The sequence below is a fragment of the Triturus cristatus genome, chromosome 4_2 (assembly GCF_964204655.1).
Source record: "Triturus cristatus chromosome 4_2, aTriCri1.1, whole genome shotgun sequence".
In the NCBI taxonomy this organism is placed as follows: domain Eukaryota; kingdom Metazoa; phylum Chordata; class Amphibia; order Caudata; family Salamandridae; genus Triturus; species Triturus cristatus.
The window spans coordinates 468404350-468430450 of NC_140586.1; the positions used below are offsets into that span (position 1 = coordinate 468404350).

General features: G+C 52.9%; 1 protein-coding gene across 5 annotated transcripts in view; it reads right to left on the reverse strand.

Annotated features, from left to right (window-relative positions):
• LOC146834562 (interferon-induced protein 44-like) overlaps window positions 1–26101 on the reverse strand; it is a 307969-nt gene that overhangs the window by 61828 nt on the left and 220040 nt on the right. The gene's annotated exons all lie outside the window — the stretch shown is intronic.

Below are 26101 nucleotides of genomic sequence, written 5' to 3' on the forward strand. Positions count from 1 at the left end.
GAGTTGGAGTAAGGGATCAGGCATATTGTTAACAAGCTTTTTGTACATCAGCGAAATTGTCTTCTCAGGAAGATTACCGTCTAGTATCCTGTCTTCTAGCGGGATGACTCTGCTGGCATCCAGGGGCGGCTGGTGACATTTGAAAGTGGTGGCATAAAAGTTGTAGATGAGTAGCCTGTGATTAGTGAGCATAACGAGCGAGCCCTACTGGCATAAGGGGGGCTACTTTCAAGCAAATTTGAGAAAGCAAGAAGGTTAATAATGTACCTCTGAGCTTCCACTCTCCCTCAACCTTTCTCTTATCCTTTTCAAAGCCTCAGCTTCCCCTCAGCTTCTCTCTCCTCCACTTCCAAGTCTCTGCACTCTCTCCTCCGCTTCCAAGTTTCAGCTGTCCCATGGCCTCTGCCAGTCTCTCCCTTCAAGTTTCTTCTCAGCCTCTGTCTCTGCCACCTCCAAGCTCCCGCTCTTCCTCAGTCTCTCTTTCCCTAGGCCCTGCTGTCCTACATTCCGGGCAAGAGAATGCATACTGTAGTGCACACATGTCCTTTACACATACAAACAAATCCCCTCCTGTCACTATAGGACTGCTTGCTCTCCTCTCTCTGCAGGTAGAAAATACATCCCCAAGCCACCTGTACTGCCTGATGACTTCTTTGCTCTTAGCCCTTCATAAGAGACAACCAGAAAGGAACTTGAGGGCTCTGAGGCCCTACACATGGCAGAAACTATATAACTGTTTTACATTGGCCTTCCACTTAACTTGGATGAAGATTTTTTTACAATTATAATGCAGCGCATGAGTGCCAGAAACAGGTTGCAGCACACACCTCACATTGATGGCCTTTTTAAGGTTTCAGAAATTGTTTTTTTTGTAGAAAAGTTAACAAAATCAATATCCTGTGCTATACAAATCTATTGTATCTCTGGAGCGCTTGCATGACACTTGCACCAGTTGCCTGCACAAAATATGTGACTTTACATAGCACTTCCCATTGATGGATTCCTCCCAAACTTCCTGCACACCCATGAATTCCCCCTCCCTACTACTCACAGCAGCCCCGTTCCTCTCGAGCAACTGGAACACCCTAAAAACCACTTCTCCACCACCTCAAAAACGCCCATTGGATAACATTGCATTTCGAGCCTTAAAAGAAAAAGCGTTTTTTTCGCACTTCCCCTACTTCGATCCTCTTGAAACTCACTGGGACAGTAGTTCCAGCGATTACTAAGAATCTCACCAAGAATTACACAAATCCATCCAGTGGAAGGGGTACGACTTTTCTATCAAACACGCGCCCCCCGCAAACCCATAAAAACACCCCAAAATCAGCCAAAACTCTATCGAATTTTGCCAAACCACTGGAAAACCTTCCCAACACCAACCCAAACAAATCAAAATCAAATCCAACCAAACCTTCCCAACCCCAACCCAGCCAAACCACCCTATAACTAAAATTAAAAGACACTTACCTGACCGCCTCTTCTCCTGGTCCGCGTTGGCGCCTCTTCCCTCTTCGAACAGGAACAGCACGACGTCAGCACTGCGTGGCAACCCCTCAGCCAATCCTGGCGCTGCTGCAGCGCCAGGATTGGCTGACGGCACAGCCTACTCCTCGCCCGCCGCCTGCCCATTAGGAGACCGAGGGGCTCCTAATGGGCATGCGCAAGGCAGTAAAAACACAAGTACGCATGACTGGGCACGGAGTAAAAATTAAGCTCCATGCCCACTCATGCGCACTTGTGCTGCCTTTCCCTGGGGTCTGACAATGCATGTCAGTCAACATGACGCCGGACCGCCCACGGTCTGACGTCATGCTGACTGACATTTACGAGGAGGGAGCTGCGGGCAGAGCAGCGTTCTGGGTTCCGGGGGCGGGGGGGCTATGCCCCCTCGCCCCAATGGACGCACCGCGCCTGCTGGCATCTCCCCTTTTGGTATTGCCGCCTGTAATGCGTGCCTAATCTGTAGGTACCTGAATCATTCTGTAATGGCTAGATCGTATTCGTCCTGCAATTGGGTAAAGGATAGCACCCTCCCACCCGCCCTCCATAGATCCTGGACCATGAAGATGCCTATTAAGTCCCAGCGGTCAAAGCCTTTAGTGAATCGTAAATTACCTAAAAGTGCAATATCCCAAAGTGGGGTGGCCAATGTAAGTTGATCCTTTCAGTCCAAACTTGTTGTGGCAGTCCGCCACACTTGGACCGCGTGTCCAGTTGGTCCAGACAATTTCAATTTAGAAGGGTTTGCATAGAGCGAACCTTTAAAGCTTCCCCCTGAGAGTAGATATTGATCCATATTAAATCCCGGATCTCACTGCGGCCTGTGCATACATCGATTTATAGCAGTGAGTTGTGCCGCCCAGTAATATCTTTTTATATCCAAGAGGTCTATTCCCCCATCATACTAGCCTCTCGTAGGCTTTTGAATCGATATCTGTGGTGGTTTCCCTTACCAGAGGAGTCCCCTCAGGGCACTGCAGACAGATTTAAAATAGTCTGCTCTCACTGGGTGTGGCGTGTTTTGCAGGGCATATAAAAACAGCGGAAGGGACATCATTTTAAATAGGGCTGCACGCCCTAACAAGGACAATGGAAGAGACTTCCAGTGCACGACATCACTCCTGAGTCTTTACAGCGGGGAAGGAGGTTGCATTCGTGAAAAAGAGTCGGATTTTTAGACACCTGAATCCCCAGGTATTTAAATCCTGATGTGACTTCAGCAATGGTGAACCCCCTGGGTAACATCCGTGATTTACTGCTGAGAACGTAAAGAACAGACTTGGACCAGTTAATCGTGTCTCCTGAAAACTTACCAAAGACTATAAAAATATGTAGCACTCTGTTCAGGTAAGCGCCGGTGATGCCAGGTATAGTAGGATATCGTCAGCATACAACGAGATGCGGTCCTCCCACTCTTCGGCCCATCTAAGCCCTCTAATACCCAGGTCATTCTGTATCCACATTGCCATGGGCTCTAGCATGAGGGCGAAGTGCAATGGGGAGAGGGGGCAACCTTGTCTGGTTCCCCTTCCGAGCGTGAATGTGGGGGAAATTCGGTTGTTGACCACTATTTTGGCCAGCCTCTCCGCATATAGGAGGCGTACCAATTGCAGGAAGCCCGGGCAAAATCCTAGTATCCTCAATACTGCGAACATGTATGGCTACTCGATCGTGTCAAACGCCATGGCCGTGTCAAGCGACACCATCACTGTGTCCTCCAGTATTGTATCAGCCCGGTCTAATACCCCGTGCAGTCTCTGCATGTTAAGTGAGGTATTTCTGGCTGGCATAAAGCCAGACTGGTCAGGGTGTACAAGCTTAGTAATGGCATGTAATAGACGATTAACAAGTACTTTAGCCAGGATCTTGGCGTCTGCATTAAGCAGGGAAATTGGTCTATAGGAGGAACATAAGTGTTTGGGTTTCCCACTCTTGTGGATGGCCACTATAGTGGCTAGTCGCTGGTCTGCTGGGAGCGATCCTACCTCGCAGCTTTCATGGAACATATTAGTCAGGTGTGGTGCAATTTTGCTTGAAGCGATCATATACAATTCAACGGGCAAGCTATTCGGGCCCGATGCCTTGCCCACACGCAGGTCCTGTATAACTTTTTCTACCTCCATACATTTTAAGTCTTTTTCTAGGTCTAACCGTTCGTCATCTGAGACTGCCGGCAAGGGGATGTCTTGCAGTATGGAAAGTGCGTCCGTTTCTGTAAATGCCGTCTGTGACATGTACACCCCGCAGTAATGATCTCCAAAAGCATTTGCAATTTCTTGCGGGTCCGAGATCGTGTGGCCAGACGCAGTCATGAATTCTACTACCACTCTGTTGGCCTGTTCTCTACGGTCAAGCCATGCGAGCAACTTCCCGGCCTTGTTGGACACCTCATAGACTTTACAGAGTGTCGCACTATGTTGTGCTTTAGCCGCATCAGTGGCCAAAGCTAGGCATTGTTTAGTTTTAAGTCACAAAGCATGTCGTGTCTCTTCAGGATGTGCGTCCTGGAGTTTCCCTTCCAGTTCCAAAATAGCAGCTTCCAAACGCACTAGTTCCATCTGTTTCTCTTTCTTAGTGCCGGCGATCTAGGAGAGAACCATCCCTCTTATGACAACCTTGTAGGCCTCCCAAAGTGTCTGTGCCGAGTCAACCGAATGTTCATTTTCAAGGAAGTAGTGCACAATCGTGTCGTGAATCTGAGGGATCTTAAGATACCAAGGGTTTAAACGGGATGTCCTCCCTCTTTGTGGCTCCCACCTCCACCCTGGCCCAGATAGACTAATGGTCTGATATACCCCTTGCAAGGTGGTTCACCTCTCTAACATTTCCCAGATGGCCCGCCGGTGTTATAATATAGTCTATCCCTGACATACTGCGGTGGGCCCCAGAGTAAAACGTGTATTACTGCTCTGTGGGATGGAGCGCCCTCTAGGTGTCCACGAGGCCCATTCCTGCCATAAAGTTATGGCTTTGAGTGCGAGCTGGCGGAAGATCTCTAGAGGGCCAGTGATCTAACCTGTCGGAGACTATGGAGTTGAAGTCTCCCCCTATCACGAGTCCCCTCAGGCAGGGAGAGTAAGAGGTCGCTTAAATCCCTGGAAGCCGGGGCTTGAAGGCCAGGTGGAATGTATAAAGACAAGATTTAACGTACGTCCCTCCCAGCACCCTGAAATGGCCACAAACCTGTCCAGGTTGTCTGTCCATATACAGTTGGCCGTCATCTGACATTTTTTCCGGGTCAGTATCTCAACTCCATGAGACCTGGATCCAAACACATTGTGCCACTAATTTGAACCCCCAACGTGTCAAAGCCTGGCATACGTTCCTATGTAAGTGTGTTTCTTGAAGCAAAATCACATCAGGTAAGTGTCTTTTGATATATTGAAGCTCTATGCCCCTTTTCAACTTGTCCCCCAAACCATTGATGTTCCAGGACAATAGTTTAAATCCGATTGGTAACGGGAGACCCATAGCTATACAGTGTGTCCATGAGATCTATTAGGGGAGTCCCAGCGGATGCGTCACTCTCTCGGCTATCTGCCCTCGTATAGACTATTGCTCCTAATGTAGACATTGATTCTTTGAATACAGGCATTACGGCAGCATTGAGATAACATGTCATTTCAACCTTGTCAGAACTTTGGATGAACCTAACAAAAGAAACCCATTCCCCATAGTGTCGTCGTGTGGGACAAACTACGTCCCAGTGCGATCGTACAGGAATGTAACATATATTCTCAATGTATGAAGTCCCTCCCACCCAACATCCCATAACTGTTCCCCCCTCCCTGCATTGCGGTATTGGAACCTCCCGCCACCCCAACATTGCAGAGCGTCTATCGCCCACCCCAAAACTTGTAGGTCATGTGCCAACTCCGCACACATTCTGCCTTAAGTGTCATGAGATGCTGTAACATTAGATTAAGTGTCCGGAGTACCCAGTTCGCTTACTTATTATGCAATGACCAATGTCTGGTGAGAGATATTCTACAGCCTCTCGCCTTGCAGAGTTTATAGCCCTCATGGAGGTTAAGACCTGCAATATCTCTGAGAAAGTTATAGTGGGCAATAGATCGTCCCCATAAAGGAAACATACCAGGTATTTTCTGTCGCCATCTGTCACCAGACTTCCAACTGGTGTGGGTCACACGTTCTGTTCCATTTGATTCTGCACCTGCCTCTGTCGTGAATTCTGGTGGTTCTTCTTCCCCGCGACTCGCCATCAATCAAGCCAGTCCCACGCCTCATTAGGAGTAGTGAAGAACCATGTCTTTCCCTCCGCTTCCACTTGCAATTTGGCAGGGAAGAGCATGGCATATTTGATGTCTTTCTCTCGCAAGGCTCTCTTGATTTCAAGGACGCTACGCCTTTGTCGCTGGACCCTGATCGTAAAGTTGGGAAAGAAGGTCACCCTGCTGTTCTCGAGTTCTATTGGTGGTGCCATTCGAGCAGTCATTAAAATAATGTCTCTATCCCTATAGTTGAAGACTCTTGCCACTATAGGTCCTGTAGGGGCTCTGGGCTTGGGTGTGTCCGCTCGATCGTGAAACATTTTGACAGTCTTGTGGGTTGTAGATGCTTTGTGACCAAGTCCTCCACGAACAGGTCTGCCGCCTGTCCTTCGGCGCGTTCCGGAACCCGAAGAATTCTCACGTTGTTGCGCCATGAACGCCCTTCATATTTGTCAAGGAGGTCCTCCATTCTATCGCTTCGGGTCTATAACTCAGTCACCTTCTTTTGTAGGGCGGAGGTATCTTTGACCAGGGAGCCAGTGGTAGATTCGACTTCTCTGATTCTAGAGTTAGTGTTACACGTCAGCACGTATGAGGGAAACTTCGACAGACACAGAGTCAATCCTGGTCTCAAGTGACGTCCTCACCATTTTGATGGCTGTCATTATGTCTTGGAGAGTGAGTTCTGACGACCCGTCACCCTCTTGCTGCTTTTCGGGTGGATCTTCCGCTTCTTTGTCCCTGAGGCCCGCTCCCTTAGTCCAGGCGTATTTATCCAGCTTGGCCTGTGTGGAGGCTTTAGTAGTTCTTCCACCGGCCATTATAAGTCTTCACAAGTCCCTGAATGAAACACTATAGGTGTCCAGTCAATGATTAACCGTTGCAGGTACCAGATATTCGGGCTGCACCTTCCGGCCCAGTCGGCTCAGGTAAGTCGTTATTTGAGATTCACCACGGGGCAGGCCATCCACCCCTTGAACTGTCTTGTCTGCGGGAAGTGGAGCACCGTTTACACAGTTCTGGGGCTTCCAGAGTGTCCCCAGATCAGTTTCCAGCCCCGATTATCAAGGTGGGCAAGGAGCTGGTAGATAGGCATTGGACCGGTAGTTCTGATCACCTTGGAGGATAGCAGAGGCAGTGCTGCGGCTTATGCGAATTGTAGGGAGGGTGGGAGATGAACAAGTGCGCCAATCTAAGGCCTCGACCCATGCAGCAGGGGCAAGCCGCTTTTAGAATTCGCACCGTGTCTCTTGGGCCGTAATGCAGGCGACGTAGCAGGTGTGCACTGCGCGGCTTACCCATCGACGAAGTTACGCCTGAACGCTGTCCTCTCCCTGGACTTAGGCGGACTGCAGGTGGTAGCCAATGTAGTCGCGTCATGTGTGACGCATTTTGAATAAGTAGCCAGGAATTTGTCCCTGAATTTCCACAGGACCCACTTCCGGGCTCCAAGCAATAGACAAAAGGGCTCTCCACTAGGCCCACAGTTGGTTCGGCGGCCCAGGGGCTCAGGGCACAGTGCCGGTAGTTATGCGGCGTTCTCCACCTGCATACTTGGGACACGATCCGGCACCACAAAGTCTGCTCCGCAGCTTCTTACTGCTGCAGGAGATGGGGCCCCAGCCAGTTTGCTGTATACAGCAGCGCTCCTGAATGTTTCCCCCTCGATAGACACTACAATGGGGCTCCGTCCCGGGCACCAACAGTAGTCGTCTTCAGGCTCTATTCAATAGTTAAATTGGGCTCTCCACTAAGCCCACAGCTGATTTGGCTGCACAGCGGCACGGGCACGGCGCCTTGCACAATTAGGGGGAGCTCAACCACTGAAGGCACGGGGCTCAGTAGGTGACCAGGAAGCCAGCTTCTTACCGAGCACAGCTCTCTCCACTTCTCTGGCAGCCGCTGCTCCCAGCCAAGACAGGAAACGGGACCCCAGCCGGTTTGCTGTTCACACCGGGTTTAACGATGGCTCACGCCCCAGCCAGCAGTATACTGGGGCTGCATCCTTTCTTCACCTCCTCCGAAAGCCCTGTGAGGAAACTCAGGTGCCCCTCCTCCACAGCCCAGTCTATGCAGTCGGAGTCGTTGTTGGGGACAGTGCTGCGTTCTCCGTCACCACTTGGTCGATATTGACAGTTTTTTCAGTGAGGACACTCCGGGTGGGCTCCGGTTGAAGAAAAGTTATTATAGATACACTCTCTCAGGATGTTGAGGCAGATATTCCAGGAGAACAGGTGCCCTCGAATGGAGTCGCTCTAAGTCATGGGCATCTAGCAGGGTGGTTGGCCACGCCCCCGCCAACTCTATTTTAAGCATTTTTTAACGCATCTTTTAATTACTTTTAGATTAATGTTGCAGAATACAATTAAAGAGATGCATAATGATTTCTATATAAATATACAGCTATACGCCACTGCAAGGGTAGGGCGGCCGCTGCAAGGGTAGAGGAGCAAGACCTCTGACTTCCTGGTCAGGGACCTGCTCTCACCGCCCGCAGCTCCGCTGGTGTACCGCTTCTGCCATGTGGACTCTGCCCTGATCAGCAGGGTTCAAGTCTGCTCTTCCCCAGTTCCTGTTCAGGTAATTGTTGTGTAGCCCTGTATTGTAATTATTGTGCTTAGATTGTGCCTCGTTTTTTTGTGCCTGTGCCTGTTTCTGTTGTGCCCCTGCGTTTTGCCTTATTGTGCCTGCTCTCTTGTGCCCCATTTTTTTCCCTCCACTCCGATGCCCTTTTCCCACTACTGCTGCCCCTGTGCCCCCTCCCCCCGCCACTCCCCGCCTACCAGCTGCGCTTTCCCTCCCACCTCCCCTATTTAATGGCAGCTGCTGCAAGGGTAGTGGAGCAAGAACTCTGACCTCCAGGTCAGGGACCTGCTCTCACCCCGCAGCTCTGCTGGTGTACCTCTTCTGCCATGTGGACTCTGCCCTGATCAGCAGGGTTTGAGTCCACAATTAAAGAGATGCATAATGATTTCTATATAAATATACAGCTATACGCCACTGCAAGGGTAGGGCGGCCGCTGCAAGGGTAGAGGAGCAAGACCTCTGACTTCCTGGTCAGGGACCTGCTCTCACCGCCCGCAGCTCCGCTGGTGTACCGCTTCTGCCGTGTGGACTCTGCCCTGATCAGCAGGGTTCAAGTCTGCTCTTCCCCAGTTCCTGTTCAGGTAATTGTTGTGTAGCCCTGTATTGTAATTATTGTGCTTAGATTGTGCCTCGTTTTTTTGTGCCTGTGCCTGTTTCTGTTGTGCCCCTGCGTTTTGCCTTATTGTGCCTGCTCTCTTGTGCCCCATTTTTTTCCCTCCACTCCGATGCCCTTTTCCCACTACTGCTGCCCCTGTGCCCCCTCCCCCCGCCACTCCCCGCCTACCAGCTGCGCTTTCCCTCCCACCTCCCCTATTTAATGGCAGCTGCTGCAAGGGTAGTGGAGCAAGAACTCTGACCTCCAGGTCAGGGACCTGCTCTCACCCCGCAGCTCTGCTGGTGTACCTCTTCTGCCATGTGGACTCTGCCCTGATCAGCAGGGTTTGAGTCCACTCTCCGCCGGTTCCTGTTCAGGTAATTGTTGTGTAGTACTGTATTGTAATTATTGTGCTTAGATTGTGCCTCTTATTGTGTGCCTTTGCCTGTTTCTGTTGGCCCCTGCATTTTGCCTTATTGTGCCTGCTCTCTTGTGCCCTGTTTTTTTCCCTCCACTCCGCTGCCCTTTTCCCACCGCTGATGCCCCCGTGGCCCCCCTGCCCTTGTCACTCCCCGCATCCGCCTCCCAGCTGCTCTTCCCCTCCCTCTTCCCGCACCGAAGGCACGCCAAAGGCAAAACTGTCTGCACCCATCCGCGACCCGCCCACCACCAGCGCCAGGAACCCTAGATCTTCAACCATCCACCACTATGACTCAGCTACCCTCCTTGCACTCAATCCCGGAAGAAACACCTGCCAGCTGTCCGCGCCGAACACCACCCACGGACAGTTCTCCTGCCGTCACTGCCGCCAGACCTTCACCACCCTCTGCACCCCCACGGGCACGCCCCCACGTCGGACGCCAACACCACCGAAGCCCTGAAGTGCATCCTCCTCAACGTGCGCTCCCTGCACCGACACATCATTGAGATCTGGGACTTCCTCGAGACCCTCTCACCTGACGTCGCCTTCTATAAAGAAACCTGGACCAACGCCTCCTCCGCCCCTGACATCACCACCGCCATCCCCGACGGACACAAGATTCAGAGGAAAGACTGCCCCAACCGCCCAGGAGGAGGACTTGCCATCGCGCACAAGAGCTCCTTCCGACTCTCCGACACCTTCACTTCCAGATCCAGACCAGCCCTAGAACCACATTTCATGGCACCCTCGCCTACAGACCCCCTGGACCTCACGCCTCATTCTCCTTGACCATCGCCGACCTCATTGCACCCCACGCCATCGCCTCCATTGACTACATACTCATCGGAGTCATTAACTTCCACCTCGACAACCCCAGAGACCCCAACCCCGCTACCCTCCTGGACCACCTCGCCAACATCGGCCTAAAACAGCTCGTCACCACATCCACCCACAAGGCAGCACACACCCTCAACCCCAGGATTGCAGGAGGAAACAGCATCCATTTCAGCCACACCCGCAACCCCCCTGGACGGACCACCACTGCATACATTTCAAAGCTGACAAACCCACTGCCCCCAAATCTGCACCGTGTCCTCCACAAAGGAACTGGAGCAAAATCACTGAGGAGCAGCTCAACTCCATCTTCAAACGCGATACCCCCACCACCTCGACCGACGCCAACATCGCAGCCAAAGAACTCCACAGATGAATCTCCAACTGTGCAGACAAGCTTGCACCCCTACGCAACTCTGACAGACATTGCCCCAGGAAGGCCACCTGATTCACCACTGACCTCTAAGAATCCAGACGCACCTGCAGACATCTCGAGAGGAACTGGAGAAACAGCAAAACGTCAGAAGATCGCACCAACTACAAGAATGCCATGAAGGAATACCACCAACGCATCAGATCCACCAAAAAGACCTTCATCCAAAACAAGATCCTCGCCAACTCCAGCAAATCTAAGGAACTTTTCAGTGTCATCCAGGAATTAACCAAGCCCCCCAGCGAAACCACGGACCCCCTCCCAGGACCTCTGCAACAAGCTCGGATTCTACTTTCATATGAAAATCAAGGGCCTCTACGACCACTTCAACGACCAGACACCCGACTCAAAAACCACCTCCCTCTCTAACAACGCCAGCCAGCATACCATCTCCTTCTGGACCCCAGTCACCACCTTAGACACTACTTTAACCATGAAAGGCACCCAGTTAGGTGCCCCCACGGACCCCTGCCTGCCATACATCTACCACAGAGCTGCCAACGCCATCGCTCCAGAACTATGACGCACCATCAACTCCACCTTCAAGACCGTCATCTTTCCCAATGACTGGAAACGTGCAGAAGTGAGACCCCTGCTCAAGAAGCCCTCAGCAGACCCCACGGACCTCAAGAACAACCGACCCATCTCCCTCCTCCCCTTCGCGGCAAAAGTCACCGGGAAGATCGTCAACACCCAGCTAACAAAATTGATCGAAGAAAACTTTATCCTCGAACCCTCCCAATCCGGATTTCAGAGCAACCACAGCACCGAGACCGCTCTACTCGCCGCCACAGACAACATTCGCACCCTCCTCGACCAAGGACACACTGTGGCCTTGATCCTACTCCACCTCTCTGCTGCGTTCGACACCGTCGCCCACCGCACACTCACAGCCAGACTCCACGACGCTGGCACACAGGGAACCACCTTCCACTGAATCCACTCCTTCCTAACCAGCAGAACGACTTAGCATAGTATCCTACGTCGACGACACCCAGCTAATCCGCTCCCTTACCAAGGACCCAATCACCACCAGACTTTACTTCCAGGAAGGAATGAAGGATGTCGCAGCCTGGATGAGCAGCAGTTGCCTGAAGCTCAACTCGGAGAAGACAGAGGTCCTCTTCTTCGGCCCTTCCCACTCTGCTTGGGACAACACCTGATGGCCCTCCGCCCTCGGTAGCCCTCCCACCCCCACGGACCACGCCCGCAACCTCGGCATCGTACTCAATTCCTCCCTCTGCATGACCCGCCAGGTCAACACTGTCGCCTTCAGCTGTTTCAACACCCTCTGCATGCTCCAAAAGACCTTCAAGTGGATCCCCCCTGAATCAAGGAAGACCGTCACCCATGCACTCATAACAAGCAGACTGGACTACAGAAATGCCCTCTACGCTGGAATCAACAAATCCATGCTCCACAAATTCCTGACCATACAGAACACTGAAGCCAGACTCGTCCTCTGCATCCCTCGACACAAACACATCACCCAACACCTGCGTAACCTCCACTGGCTCCCCGCTGAGAAGAGAGTCACTTTCAAGATACTAACCAATGCCTACAAATGCCTCCACAACACCGGACCCCAATACCTCAACGAGAGAATCTCCTTCCACGTACCCAAGAGAAACCTCCCATCCACCGACCTCGCTGAAACCCCGCGCATTCGCAGAGCCAGAACAGGTGGAAGAGCCTTCTACATCACGGCCTAGACCTGGAACGAGCTCCTGATCGACATCAGATGCGCCCCCTCCCTGAACATCTTCAGGAAGATACTCAAGACCTGGCTCTTCAACTCAACAGAGAGGCCTAATCCTCCTCCCCACGCCTTGAGACTCTCACAGGTGAGTAGCGTGCTTACAATTCCAGATTGATTGATTATTTATTTGTTTAGCGCTCAGCATTTGTCCTTGTATAAATTACATATGGTGGAAATAGAAGAAACCTTAGCAATAGAAAACAAACAAGTGTTGAAAAGCAGTAACGGGGTGCACAGTACGACACAAGTATTAGCCCTCCATTATGAGTGCTATGGTAATTTGAGGTATTTCTGGTGAACAAAATTCATACCAAAATTACAGATACGTTTGGAATGTTGAATTGCTGCAGGATTACAAATAATCTCGTTTTGGTCCCTTACAGAATGTAGAACAACATCAGAAATCACTATTACTAGAACAATTTTCCTTCTCGAAATGCGGGCCCTTTTTGTGTTGGTAAATCCCTTCAGTAGTGACCTGTACAAATTGTCTATAGAAATACATACAGTAATTCTACAGGTGATAATACTGCATACAGTATCACTGCATTACACTACTTACCGGTCTAATTGGAAATTCTGGCTTTGAACTAAAGCAATGTTGGCACTATTATTTACATTCACCGTCAAAATACATACCTAGAGTGGAGGTGCATTACTAATTCCTGGGCAAGTCATTGCTTATGGGGAAGAATTTTGTAATACTTAAATCCTGATTGGGCAGTATTGGGGCAACTAACTTAGTAGAGGGGGAAGAACTATTGGTTTTACACCCTGGGGGATAAAAGGAAAAGGTGTCCTACAAATCTCAAATGAAACCCTGTTTGGGCGTCTAATTTCTTTTCGAACTCAAAACTAAACGCTAGGAATCTAAACTTACATGCATTAAGATTTAACTTATATCTAAATAATAATGTATGGGATAAACAGCACTCAGAAAAGTCCAAGAAGCGGCACGTTGCAAATCAAGGCACCATTATAAGGGCATAAATCATTTCAAAGAAAGAATCAGAGTGGCATGTCAATTTACAGAATATACCACCACTTGGTACCAACTTTCAGTAGCCCTGCTGCTGTTGGTGCCGTCAGGCGGTATACACGTGCTATACATGCATGAGGTCATGTCAGCAATATACAATGCAAACCGAGCCAGAAAGCAGCGAAGAGTCGCACAATAATGACAGTCTGTGGCCCTGAAAGCACAGCGCTGTCACCATCTAGAGGCTCTGGGTGCATGGAACAAGTGGAAGACCCAAGGTTTACAGAGGTATCGAAATCACCCCCTCACCACAGAGCCACAACACGTCAGGAGCCGAGGCTTGCCAGAGCAACAAGGAATAAATAAACACACAGATACACAGAAGAACAGAAAGCCAGGAGTCACCACAATTCACTGATAGAAGCCCAAAGACAAGTTTAGAGCCAGCCTAGGGCTTTAATACAAGCAGGCACGTATGGCACGATTAGTAAGGCAGGGGAGGAGCAGGAGGCACACAAACACCAGGGGCTGTATTACAGAGAGTGACACAGGTGCGCATCGGGCATGTGCACCTGCTTTGTGCACTCCCTGGGCACCTTGGTATTACAAAAGGAGCCGCAGACACTTGTGCAGTCCCTTCTGTAATACATATAGCCCTATCATAACAGAGTATTCCCTCATTTGCATGGGGGGCATGCCTCATGCAAATGAGGAAGGAATATGCTACTTACCAGTATGCATCTGTTCTTGGCATGTAGAGCTGCAGATCTACACACTTTTGCATAGATCGCCATCTGGTGTTGGGCCTTGATGTTTGCAGTTTGTTTTTCCTTTTGGAAAGTCTTTGGAAGTCACGAGGTCGGTGACTCCTCCCTTGGATGGTATCGCGCATGGGCTTCGGCTCCATCCTCAGATTGTTTTTCGCCAACAGGGAAAGTTGGAGCGTCGTAATAACAGTGAAGAAACCCATGTGTGATGTATCTAAATAAGATAGACTGGAACAGATACAGGTAGCCGGGGAGGCGGGTGGGCGTGTGTAGATCTGCAGCTCTACATGCCAAGAACAGATGCATACTGGTAAGTAGCATATTCCCTTCGAGGCATATGAGCTGCATATTACACACTTTTGCATAGACTATATAGCAGTTCCGAACCTTAGCGGTGACCACTGGTATCTGTTGCAGTGGTTCGAAATAGTGTTTTTAGTACTGCCTGGCCCACACTAGCTTGTTGCTTGGTTTTCACATCTACACAGTAATGTTTAGTGAAAGTGTGCGGTGTTAACCATGTAGCTGCTTTGCAGATATCATCTAGTGGGATGTTGGGGGCGTGGCTTGGACTTCACCGAGTATGGATGCGTGAGCTGTGAGCTCCGTGTCGGCCTCGCGATTTATCCTGTGTAGAATTCTCCCTGGCAGTGTCGAAGGCTCCGAGGTGGACCCCCCCTGCCTGAGAGGTGCCTGCCTCCGGATTGAGCCTCGCGCCGGGACCCGGGAGGCCGCCTGGGTCCGCGACTGCTGCTGATCCCTCTGGAGTGGCCCGGCCATTTTGTTTGTGGCATGCTGGGGGCCTGACCCCCAGCCTTTGTGGATCGAGGTCCGCCGGAGGGGAGCGGTGCCCAGGCTGGGGCGGAGCGCCGGGCACGCGGCGACCCACTGATCTGGAAGGGAGCAGAGAGAGCGGTGAGAGCCCGGGCGGGACTTGGAGGATCGCGGATGAACAGCTGGTGGCGCTGATGGAGCTCGCAAGAACCGGAGAGGCACCGATGCAGCCGCTGCACCGTTGGTAGCTGGCACTGGGCTGGGCCTAGTAGCGGAGCCCCGGGGACCGGACGAGAGGACAGAAGGAGTTTCGCTGCGTGAGCGGCGGTGGTGGAACTGTGCGGGCATGGCGGGGACTCCGTAGTGCTGGACGCCCCCACCCGCGCTGCTGCTCTCTGCGGATCAGGGCTGAGGAGCGCTTGCCCACGGGAGGACTGACGGGGAAGAGCTCCCTTCCACTGGTGCGCTGTTCTGAGACCTTGTGGCCTGGGTGTTGTGGAGGTGCCGGTTGCCGGGGCCGGCTCGGAGTATCTGGGCTGGTGGAGCCACGGCTCGACTGGCGTCATTGTGCTGGCTATTCTACCCCTCCCTTGCTGGGACGCTCTTCGGCTGACCACGAGGACTCGGATATGTTGGGGTGCCTGGTTTCCCACAGAGGCTGTTGGCGATCTGGATGAATGGGTCACGGTGCCCCAACTAGAATTACAGAGGGATTTGCGTATGCACCCGCCCACTCCTCGCCCTGGTAGCGGCAGGGGTGACTGCGGAGAGCGGCTTGCTGGGGAGGCTGGGCGCGGCTTCCCGTCTTGGTGGACCTAGCGGGAGGATAAGTTGGAGTGGCACCCATTTGCCTAGCCGTGGTCACTGCTTCTGCCCGCGACCTGTACCAGACGGTCTGGGGGAGGTTCCTATAGTGCTGCTGAACAACTGGAAGTGTGGCTGCGGAGCAAAGCAACCGGAGTGCACTTTTTGCTTTTTGGAGATCCCCGTGTGGGGCACACCGCCCTTTGTGCTGGATTGTGGCTCTCGAGATCGGGCCATGGGGAAGCCCCGGCACGGTCCGGGTGTGGCACAAGCTGAGCATGTGGAGGGCCCACCCGACTCCCAGGATCAGGATCCGGCGGGCGCTCTGGCAGCGGGGCTGCGGCAGCAACAACTGGATCAAATCCTTAAGGCTATATCGGACACAAGGGACGCACTATGCCGTGATATAGCGCAGGTGTCCACGAGTCTGCGCGCTGATCATGGCAAGCTGGTTGACCACGTCAACAACACGGAACTCAAGCTGGAGGCATTGGAACCTGCCCAGAAGGCGACGGAGACTTCACTGGGTGATTTGTCGCGCAGAGTGCGGCTGCTGGAGAGGAGGGCTGAAGAGGCGGAAGGGCGCAACAGGCGCAATAACGTGCGGGTGGTGGGCCTGCCTAAAAGAATTGAAGGGGACGACATGGTTGGTTACCTGGAAAAGTGGCTGCGTGAGGTGGTGGCACCGGAAGGGTTGTCGCAGTTCTAAACTCTTGAGAGGGCCCACCGGGTGCTGGCCCACCTGCCTGCTCTGGGCCGCCCCCCGAGGCCGGTGGTCGCACGCCTGTTGCACTTTAGAGACCGTGATCTCCTATTGCGGAATGCCCGCACATCTGGCCCGTATAGAGTAGATAACACCTCAGTCTCCATTTACCCTGATTACTCTCAAGAGGTCCAGCGGAGTCGTTTTTCCTTTCTGGCAGTTGAGAAGGCCCTTCGTGCTGAGGGGATTCAATATGCGCTGTTCTTCCCGGCACGCCTGAAGGTGATGCTGGACGGGACTGCTTCATTCTTTGACGCGCCAGACGACGCATGGCACTGGCTGGAGCAGTATCGTGCGGGCGGAGATGGCGCCGGACGGCGTTAGTTGGAGATCGGGGCCCAGCCAAAGCCCCGCCGGGGCCGTCGTCACAGGAACAGGGTGGTGAGTGGACAATCACCGTCGACTTCTCAGATGGAGAGGCAAGCAGCATTGCAGGCGGTTTCTCTCATCTCTGGAGTAGTGGCTGCGGCCTCGTTGGCGGATTCAGGGTCTTGGCGGGGGTCTGAAGGAGTGGGGTCGGAGGATTCTGGGGGAGACGTTGAACATCTGCCAGCGGTCACCCCACGCACTGCTGATGGACTATTGGACGAGTGACGCTGCCTGTCCTTAATTTGTGTACATTGAGGGGAGGCGTGCCAGTGGCTGCTTTGTGGCATAATGGGGAGTGGGTAGGGCTCTGCGGAAGATGGTTGGGGGCTTGGTTCCTAGTTCGGGGGGGGGACAGTTTGGGAGGGGGGTTTCCCAATTGGGGGGGGGGGGTACTGGGGGCGGGACACTGTCGGGAGGAGGGGAAGCTGATACTTGAGGCCTGACATGCGGACAGAGCTGGTGCGATCGCTGTCCGGCTTGTGTTGGTGCTGGGTCACCCCCTCTATCTCACACCTACTGTGAGACTCTGGTAGCTACCAGGGTATTTTCTTTCGTTGGGTCTGTGTTTGGATGGGTAACTATGGTTTAGAGCCTGTTCTGGGGGAGGGGGGTGTGTTGGGGATGTTTTGCAAAGGGGGGGTCTGTCAGTGTGCCCGCTAGGCTGTTTTGGATTGGGTTCAGCTGTATCCTTCTCCATGGCGATCCGACTTGAGTTAAAATGTGTCACTTGGAATGTGCGAGGCCTGAATTCCATGAGAAAACGTTACAAAGTACATGCATATTTGGTCCGCAGAGGGATCCAGGTGGCCTTTTTGCAGGAGACACACCTTGACCAGGCTGAGGGGCGGGCGTTGCAGAAGAGATGGAGGGGACAGTTGTTTTACACTACTTTTTCTGCCTTTGCCAGAGGGACTTTAATCTGGGTGCGGTCCGGGGTTCCTTTCCAGCCCATGCATACGTTGGTAGATCCGGAGGGGAGGTTTGTGTTGGTGTCTGGCCGGCTGGACGGCAGAGATGTGACACTCTGTAGTGTTTATGCCCCGAATTCCGACCATACCGCATTTTTTGCGTAGCTCTCTGGGAAGCTGGCGTCGCTCCTAGTTGGCACGGTGTTCCTCGGGGGGGACTTTAATTCTGTTGCCGACGTGGAGTTGGATCGTTCCCACCCACAGCTGGCTCAATCGGTGGTCCGTAGAGTGGCCAGGGTGAGAAGGGACTGGCAGGAAGCTTGGGACCTTGTGGATGTTTGGCGGGTGCAGCATCCGTTAGACAGGGATTATTCTTTCTACTCAGTACCGCATGACCTACATGTTCGGCTTGATGGCTTCTTCAGTACCCCGGGTGCACTGGAGCTCACGCGCTGTAGCGAGTATCTGGCGAAGACACTCTCGGACCACAACCCCTGTTTGATAACGATACTTTGGTCCCAGCAGCGGCAAGTGATTCCGACGTGGCGGTTGAACCCGGTGACGCTGGAGGATCCCGTGTTCAAGGCGGAGCTAGGGGAGGGCGTAGAGCATTACTTTTCAGACAATTCGGGGACGGCGACGAGTCGAGCTCAAGAATGGGATGCGCTTAAGGCGGTGGTGAGAGGGACCTGCATTTCGTCTGTTGTCGGGACGCGCAGGGTGTTGCTGCAGGATATTGATCGGGCTGAGGCTCGGCTACGCCAGGCGGAACTCGATGGTCATGTGACGGGGGGCACCCGAGAGAAGGTGTTGGCAGCGCAGGAGGAGGTAGCTGCTCAGGTGGAGCGGCATCGCTGCTATGATTATAAAGAATATATGGTAGAGGCGCATGCTGAACGGGACAAAGTAGGGTCGTTGATGGCCTGGTTGGCTAATCCGGCTGTTCGGGGATCACCAATAGTATCGCTGTCTATACCTGAGGGGGGTATGGTCCATTCACAAAAGGAGATTAATGAACAATTCCTGGGCTATTACACGTGGCTGTATCAGAGTAGGATGAGGGATCTGCCCGACGGTCTGGGTGCTTATCTGGAGGCGGCAGGGTTGCCGCACTTGGATCCGGAACAGGGCACTGCATTGGGGGCAGCTATCTCCCTCGGAGAAATTAGAGCAGCGGTGAAACACATGGCGCGGTTACAGTCAGTGTATAGAGAGGTGTGGGACCTGGGTAGGCTGCCGCTCACTACGAGAGAGGCGATCATAGTGCCGCTGCTGAAGAAGGGGGGGGGGGGGGAGGGTCCGGATCCAGGATGGCGTACCGGCCGCTTTCCATGCTCTCGGTTGACTATAAGATCCTCAGTAAGATCTTGGCCACGCGACTCTTCGGTCACATGCACACCCTGGTTCACCCGGATCAATCGGGCTTCATTCCCGCCAGGAGTACTGCGACGTGCATTCGGCGGTTGGTGCGGATCATGGGGGAAAGAGGGGAAGGTGCATCGGAGGCCGTGGTGCTATCGGTGGATATCGAGAAGGCATTCAACAGTGTGGAGTGGTCGTATCTGTTCAGGGTGTTGAAGGGGTTCGGCCTGGGTGATAATTTTGTGCGCTGGACCAGCTTGTTATATGCCTCCGCCACAGCTAGGGTTCGTACGGGACGTACTAACTCAGCGGCTTGCCAGGTGGAGAGAGGCACTCGTCAGAGCTGTTCTCTATCCCCACTTTTGTTTGCACTGGCAATCGAACCTCTTGCGGCGCATGCCTGACGGGGCCGGTTATATGAGGGTGTGCCGCTGCGAGGGGAGCTCCATCACATATCCCTGTATGCAGATGACCTCCTGTTGTATCTGGCTGATGCGGGGGATTCCCTGAGGGGTGCCAGAACCCTGCTCCGGGAATTTGGTAATTTGTCAGGGTTGCAGGTGAACTGGGCTAAGTCCTGCCTGTTTCCTTTGTCCCCTGGAGTTCCGAAGCCCCTGACGTTGGGAGACCTGTGGTGGGAACCTGCCTGCTTGCCGTATCTGGGTGTCTGCATATTTCACGCTCCCGCCGACCTTTTCGAGGGGAATGTGGGTGGCGCGCTGAGGGGGCTCAAGGGTAGTATGGCGTTCTGGCGCACTCTCCCTCTCTCGGTAGCTGGGAGGGTAGCGCTGCTGAAGATGGTAGCGCTGCTGAAGATGATAGCGCTGCCGCGGTTGCTCTACTTTTTCCGTACCTTGCTGATATGGATCCCGGCCCCCTTTTTTAAGACGCTTCGGACATTGATGACAGGGTTTATCTGGGGATCTGGCAGACGGCGGGTGGCATTGGCCACTCTGATGAGACCAAGAGAGGAGGGGGGGGCTGGCGGCCCCAGATTTTGAGGGGTACTATTTGGCGGCACTGCTGCAATGGCTTACACAGGCTGTGGCGTGTGAGTTCAGGGGCCCTGATGGTCCCCGGGGCAGGGTCATCCCTCGACATGTGTTGTCCTTTATTGTGCTTCGACAGCGGCTCAGGTTGGATCAGCTCACCCTCGAGGAGCGCACCCTCCGGCTATGCTGGACTCGTAATCAGAAACGGGCAGGATTTGTAGTTCCATATGCCCCGGAGATTCCTCTGGGCATGTGTACAGCCCTCCCACATGGTGGGGATTGGTCGGCTTTGGCTGGTTGGGAAGAGTGTGGGGTTCATATGATCGGGGACTTATACAGAGATGGCGTCTTGTTGCCATTTCAGGATTTGCAGTAGGCTTATGATCTACCGAGGGGGGATTATCTTTTACACGCCGCCTTGGTGTCGGGGATTCAGAAACAATGGAAGATGGGCCTGTCAGAACCCCCAACCTCTTTGGGGTGCCAATACGTCACTATGGCGGCAGGTACGTTCAAGGCCATTACCTGTCTTTATAGGCGACTGTCCACAGAGAAGCTTACACCCTTGGATGCCTTGCGGGGTAAATGGGAGGGGGACCTTGGTAGGCCCATCCCTGAGACGACATGGCCACAGCTGTTGCGACGGGCCTGGAAGGGCACTCGCAATGCTATATTTCAATTGGTCCAATTTTTCACTCTCCACAGGGCTTACTTAACTCCGGTCAAAACTTTGCGGTACTTTGGAGGTTCCTACTCCAAATGCCCCCAATGCTGGGCAGAAGGTGCTGATTTCGGTCATATGTTTTGGTCTTGTTGGGGATTGGGCTCTTATTGGACGGATGTGGTGGAGTGTCTGAATCGAGTGACTGAGCGCAAGCTGGTAGCGGAGATGGGGACTTGCCTTCTGCTTTGGTTCACGCACACCCCCAGTACTAAAATTACGAGCAAATTCTATGATCTGGGTTTGATAATGGCGAAGAGGGAGCTCACCATGCACTGGAAGGCAAAGGCTGGGCCGAGCTTTCGGAGGTGGAAGGCGAGTTTCTTGTCCTGGGCGGGGAGCGAAGGGACGCTTCGGCTGCAGCTGGCCCGGCGGGCGGCTAATGACAAGGCGCTGGATGCGGCAAGGGCATGGGGAGCGCTGGAAGAGTGGCTTCGTTCTTTGGAGGAGCTGGATGAGGAGGACAGGGATTCTGTAGATGTTGACCGGAGTATGGGATCCGGGGCGGGGCCCTCTGGGACTGCTGGGGAGACTGCGCCGGATGAGGCCGTTTAGGCATGCTTTGGAGGGGTCTATGTCCGCACAAAGTGTTGAGGAGCGCTCGGGTGGTCGGGGCGGGAGCATGAAGTGTATATGGGTGGGAATATGGAGCCTCTGGTCCTGTGAGAACATTGATGATGTCTTTTCTATTGCTTTGAGCTAGGCTGTCTCGGACACCGGGGTGCTTAATGTCTAAACCTAAGAGGGGTTGACGCGGGCACGCTGACAGAGGGGGGGGTGGGGGTAGAGAGGGTGGTAGGGGGGGAGTTAGGGTAGTAAATGTTGAAGAACTGGTTTCTCCTGATATGCGCTTTGATGGTTGGGTCATATATAAGATGCTACTGTATGTAACAGTGATTTATTTGTACGCTGGTTGGAAAAACTCAATAAAATACTTTATAAAAAATAAAAAAAAATCTAGTGGGATGTTCCCTAGAAAAGCCATAGAAGCCCCTATCTTTCGTGTAGAGTGGGCTTTAAGGGGAACAGATAGCGTTCGTTTTGCTTTGTGGTAGCAAATCTGTATGCATTTTTGCATTTTACAATCTGTGGATACCCCCACATCTGAAAGAACGGGTGAAGAACCTGCGGGTGAAGTTCCCACTCGTGGATCTGCTGCTTCTGTCTGCTGAGCAGATCTGCCATGGTGTTTTGGACTCCTGGGACATGTTGGGCTAGGAGAAAGATTTTGTGTGGAATTGCCCATTTCCATATGCTCTGTGCTAGTTGAGAGAGCTGTGGAGAGTGTGTGCCGCCTTGTTTTGGAATGTAGTACATGGCCGTCATGTTGTCTGTGCGAATGAGGACTGCCTTGCCTAAAATTTGTGGTTGAAAGGATTTTAGGGCTAGAAAGATTGCCAGTAACTCCAGATGGTTGATATGGAGTAACCTTTGTTGCGGCGTCCATGTGCCCTGCACTGTGAGGTGTAATAGATGAGCTCCCCAGCCGGAGAGCGATGAGTCTGTTGTTAGTATTATTTGTGGAACCGGGTCCAGGAACGGTCGACCTCTGGAAAGATTTGTGGTGTTCCACCACTGCAGAGAGCGATGGGTGCGACCGTCTACCAACACCAGATCTGTCAGTTGCCCCTGGGCCTGGTTCCATTGGCACGCTAAGCACCCTTGGAGTGGACGCATCTGGAGTCTTGCGTGAGGCACAATGAAAATGCAAGAGGCCATCATCCCTATCAGTTGCATAAACACTCTTGCTGGGAGGGAGTGTTGAAGTATGAATCTTTGACGCAAAGCCTGAATGCTTGCAATCCTGGCCGGATTGGGGTAGGCTATGGCTTTTGAGGTGTCTATGGTGGCACCGAGGTATTGCTGTATGTGGGATGGTGTTAGCTGGGACTTTTGGTGGTTCACCGTGAAGCCTAGTTGGTGAAGTAGTTGGATTGTAGTGGCGGTGTGGTGTACACATGGGTTGTAGGACCTGGCTATTATCAGCCAGTTGTCCAAATATGGGAAGACGTGAATGTGCTGTCTTCTGAGGTGTGCCGCCACTACCGCTAGGCACTTGGTGAATACCCTTGGTGCTGTTGTGACCCCGAATGGGAGCACCTTGAACTGGTAGTGTTGCCCGTCCACTACAAATCTGAGGTACTTTCTGTGAGCATGGTGTACTGGAATGTGAAAGTATGTGTCTTTCAAGTCCAGTGTGGTGAGAAAGTCGTTCTAGGAGAGGAGCGGAAGTACCTGCTGAAGCGTTACCATGTGAAAATGGTCCGAATGTATGTATGTGTTTCGGGGCCGGAGATCTAGAATAGGTCGTAGAGTCTTGTCTCTTTTTGGTATTAGAAAATATAGGGAGTAGACCCCTAAATTTTGCTGATTGGCGGAAACTTGTTCTATTGCCTGTTTTTGTAGGAGGGAGATTACCTCCTGTTTTTGTAATGTGGAATGTTCTTGCGACATTGGGCGTTGCCTGGGTGGAATGTTTGGGGGGGGGGGGGGTAGTTGTCAATTCTAGGCAGTACCCTGAGCGAATAATTTGGGTCACCCATTTGTCTGAGGTGATGGTCTCCCAGACCTGAAGGAAATTTTGTAGTCTGCCCCCGACCGGAGTGGCATGGTCTGGAGGGAGCGGGGGGAAGTCATTGGGTAGGCGGTGTGGCAGAGCGGGCGGTATTTGTTTTGTCTATGCCTTTATTGTTAACGCCCCTATAGCCGCCTCTTTGATAACCCCTTGTGAAGGTGGACTGAGCAGGGGATTTGTAGGAAGTGGACGCGCTATCTGAGGAGTAGCCTCTAGCCGTACCCCGAAAGGAAGAGCGGCGAAAGGAGCGCCTAGGAGGGCGTGACTGCAGGGCTCCCATAGATTTCGCCGTATCAGTGTCCTTCTTCATCTTCTCGAGGGCCTCATCTCCCTTTGGGCCGAATAGGTGTTGTTGGTCAAAGGGATGATTTAGGATGGAGGCCTGCACCTCAGGTTTGAACCCTGATACTCTCAGCCAAGCATGGCGACGGAGGAGGACGCTAGTGTTAATGGCCCTGGAGGCTGTGTCTGCTGCGTCTAAGGCACAGCGTATGGAGGTGTTAGTCATTGTCTTACCCTCTTGAATTAATTAATTGGCCCTATTTTTGAATCTTTCTGGGAGGTGGTGCATTATGGTTTCTAATTCATCATAATGCGCTCTATCGTATCTGGCCAATAGCGCTTGAGTGTTGGCGATACGCCATATATTGGCTGCCTGTGACGCAGTGCGCTTTTCTGACGCGTCCAGTAGCTTTGACTCTTTGTCAGGTGGTGGTCCTTCGTCTCACGCCTGGGAGTTTGACCTCTTCCGTGCAGTGGAAACCGCTAGGGAATCTAGTGGCGCTGGCTCTTTAATATAGGCAGGATCTGTGGGGGCAGCTTTGTACTTTTTCTCTATGCGTGGGTTAATGACCCTAGCTCTGACTGGGTCCTTAAAAGCCTCTGGCGCATGTTTTATCACCCCCTTGAGCATAGGTAGTATGGAGGTAGACCTATGTGCGGTATCAAAGGTATCGAGGAGGAAATCCTCCTCTACTGGGTCAGTGTGTAGCTCTACCCCGTGATAATGTGCCGCCCTCTGAAGTAGGTGGTGGAAACCTAATGAGTCTACCGGTGGAGATGGCCTGGAAGGGTAAAGGTCATCTTGTGGGACGTCTGGAATGTCTGGATTATTGTAGTTGTCCCATGGGTCTGGGGATCCTGTAGGGGTGGAGTCTTGGGGCACATCCCCTGGATCGTAATATGGGTCCTCCTGATCATCATCGTCTGGAGACGGGGTCGGGGAGCGATGAGGTGGGGGTGGAGAAGGCGGAGGTGGAGAGGGTGGAGGAGGTGGGGAAGGCATTCTGAAAGGGGAGGTAGCAGAGTCCTTCCTCTTTGGAGGTGAAGGCGGAGCCGGTTTGTCCAAATGTCTCTTTTTAGAAGAGAGTGCCAAATGTCCAGTTTTTGGATCCTTGGTAAGAGTCTTTTGCAAGGGATCCGGTGTAAACAGTTCCTGTGACAATGTTTGTTCCGTCGGCGCCGAAGGTTTCGGGGCCGATGACTTTTTAGGCTTGTCCGTGCCGTGCTTTAGCACTGGGCTTGGGAACCTCTGATTTCTTGGTCGGCGCCGAGGTGGGCTTCGGCGTGGAAGTGTCGGTGCCGACGGCCTTATGGGGTTTGGCCGGCACCGAAGATGGCGTCGGTACGGAAAGGCTGGGTTCCGACACCGAGGATTTTGGTGCGGAGCTCGGTGTCTAGGTAGAGGCCTGTCTCTTTTTCGGTGCCAAAGTGTGTTTCTCGGCACCGCTGGAGGGCTGGCTCAAGCCCGAGCCGCCGGAAGGCTTATTTGGCTTCTTCACCGGGCCCGAAGGTGGGGTGTGTGAAGCAGTGTCTCGGGTGTTGCCTAGGCCCGGAGGCGAAGGTGTGACCGAAGCCTTTTTGGGTGTGGGCGCTGGTGCGGGAGGGGGTATAGTACTCACGACCCTCTGCGCCGGGGTGATGTCCTCCACATCTGAGTCGTCGGCTTCGGAAGCACTGACGAGGTCCTCTTCGGTGTGCTGCTGTCCCGGATCTTCGACGTCGTCCCCGAAGATGTCGACTGGAACGGAGGTCGAGGAGTGCACCATGTTTCGTCTGGCTCTTCCATCTCGAATATTCTTTTTCGATCTGAAAGACTTGCAGGCCGGACAGTCTCGAGCCTCGTGTTCAGGGGAGAGGCAGAGGTTGCACACCTCATGAAGATCGGTGTGGGGGAATTTGGACCCACATCGAGGGCACTTCTTGAAAGGAGTTCTTTCCATCAGCCGGGACCGGAGCTTGGGTAGGCCCGAAGGCCGCCGTCGACGACTGGAATCGAAGAAGTGTCGAAGAGAAGGTGATTGAGGAGATCTGGATCTGAACAATACCGCGATGAGCGAGGATTCCGCTTCGATCGTCGAACTGGAAATGTTCGGAACCGGAGCGCGAAGTATTACATCCGAGCCCGATGGCGGAAAAAAACAATCTGAGGATGGAGCCGAAGCCCATGCGCAATACCATCCAATGGAGGAGTCACCGACCTCGTGACTTCCAAAGACTTTCCAAGAGGAAAAACAAACTGCAAACATCCGGGCCCAACACCAGATGGCGATCTATGCAAAAGTGTGTAATCTGCAGCTCATATGCCTCGAACATACCTTTGCCTCTGCTCCCCTGCTGTATTATGGATGCGGGAACAGTTCTCTGGAGAGGAGAAAGGGGGTCCCATGTACCCCACCAGCATTGCTCTGTAGGCGGGTGCAGTCACTAAATGCACGTGCCTGC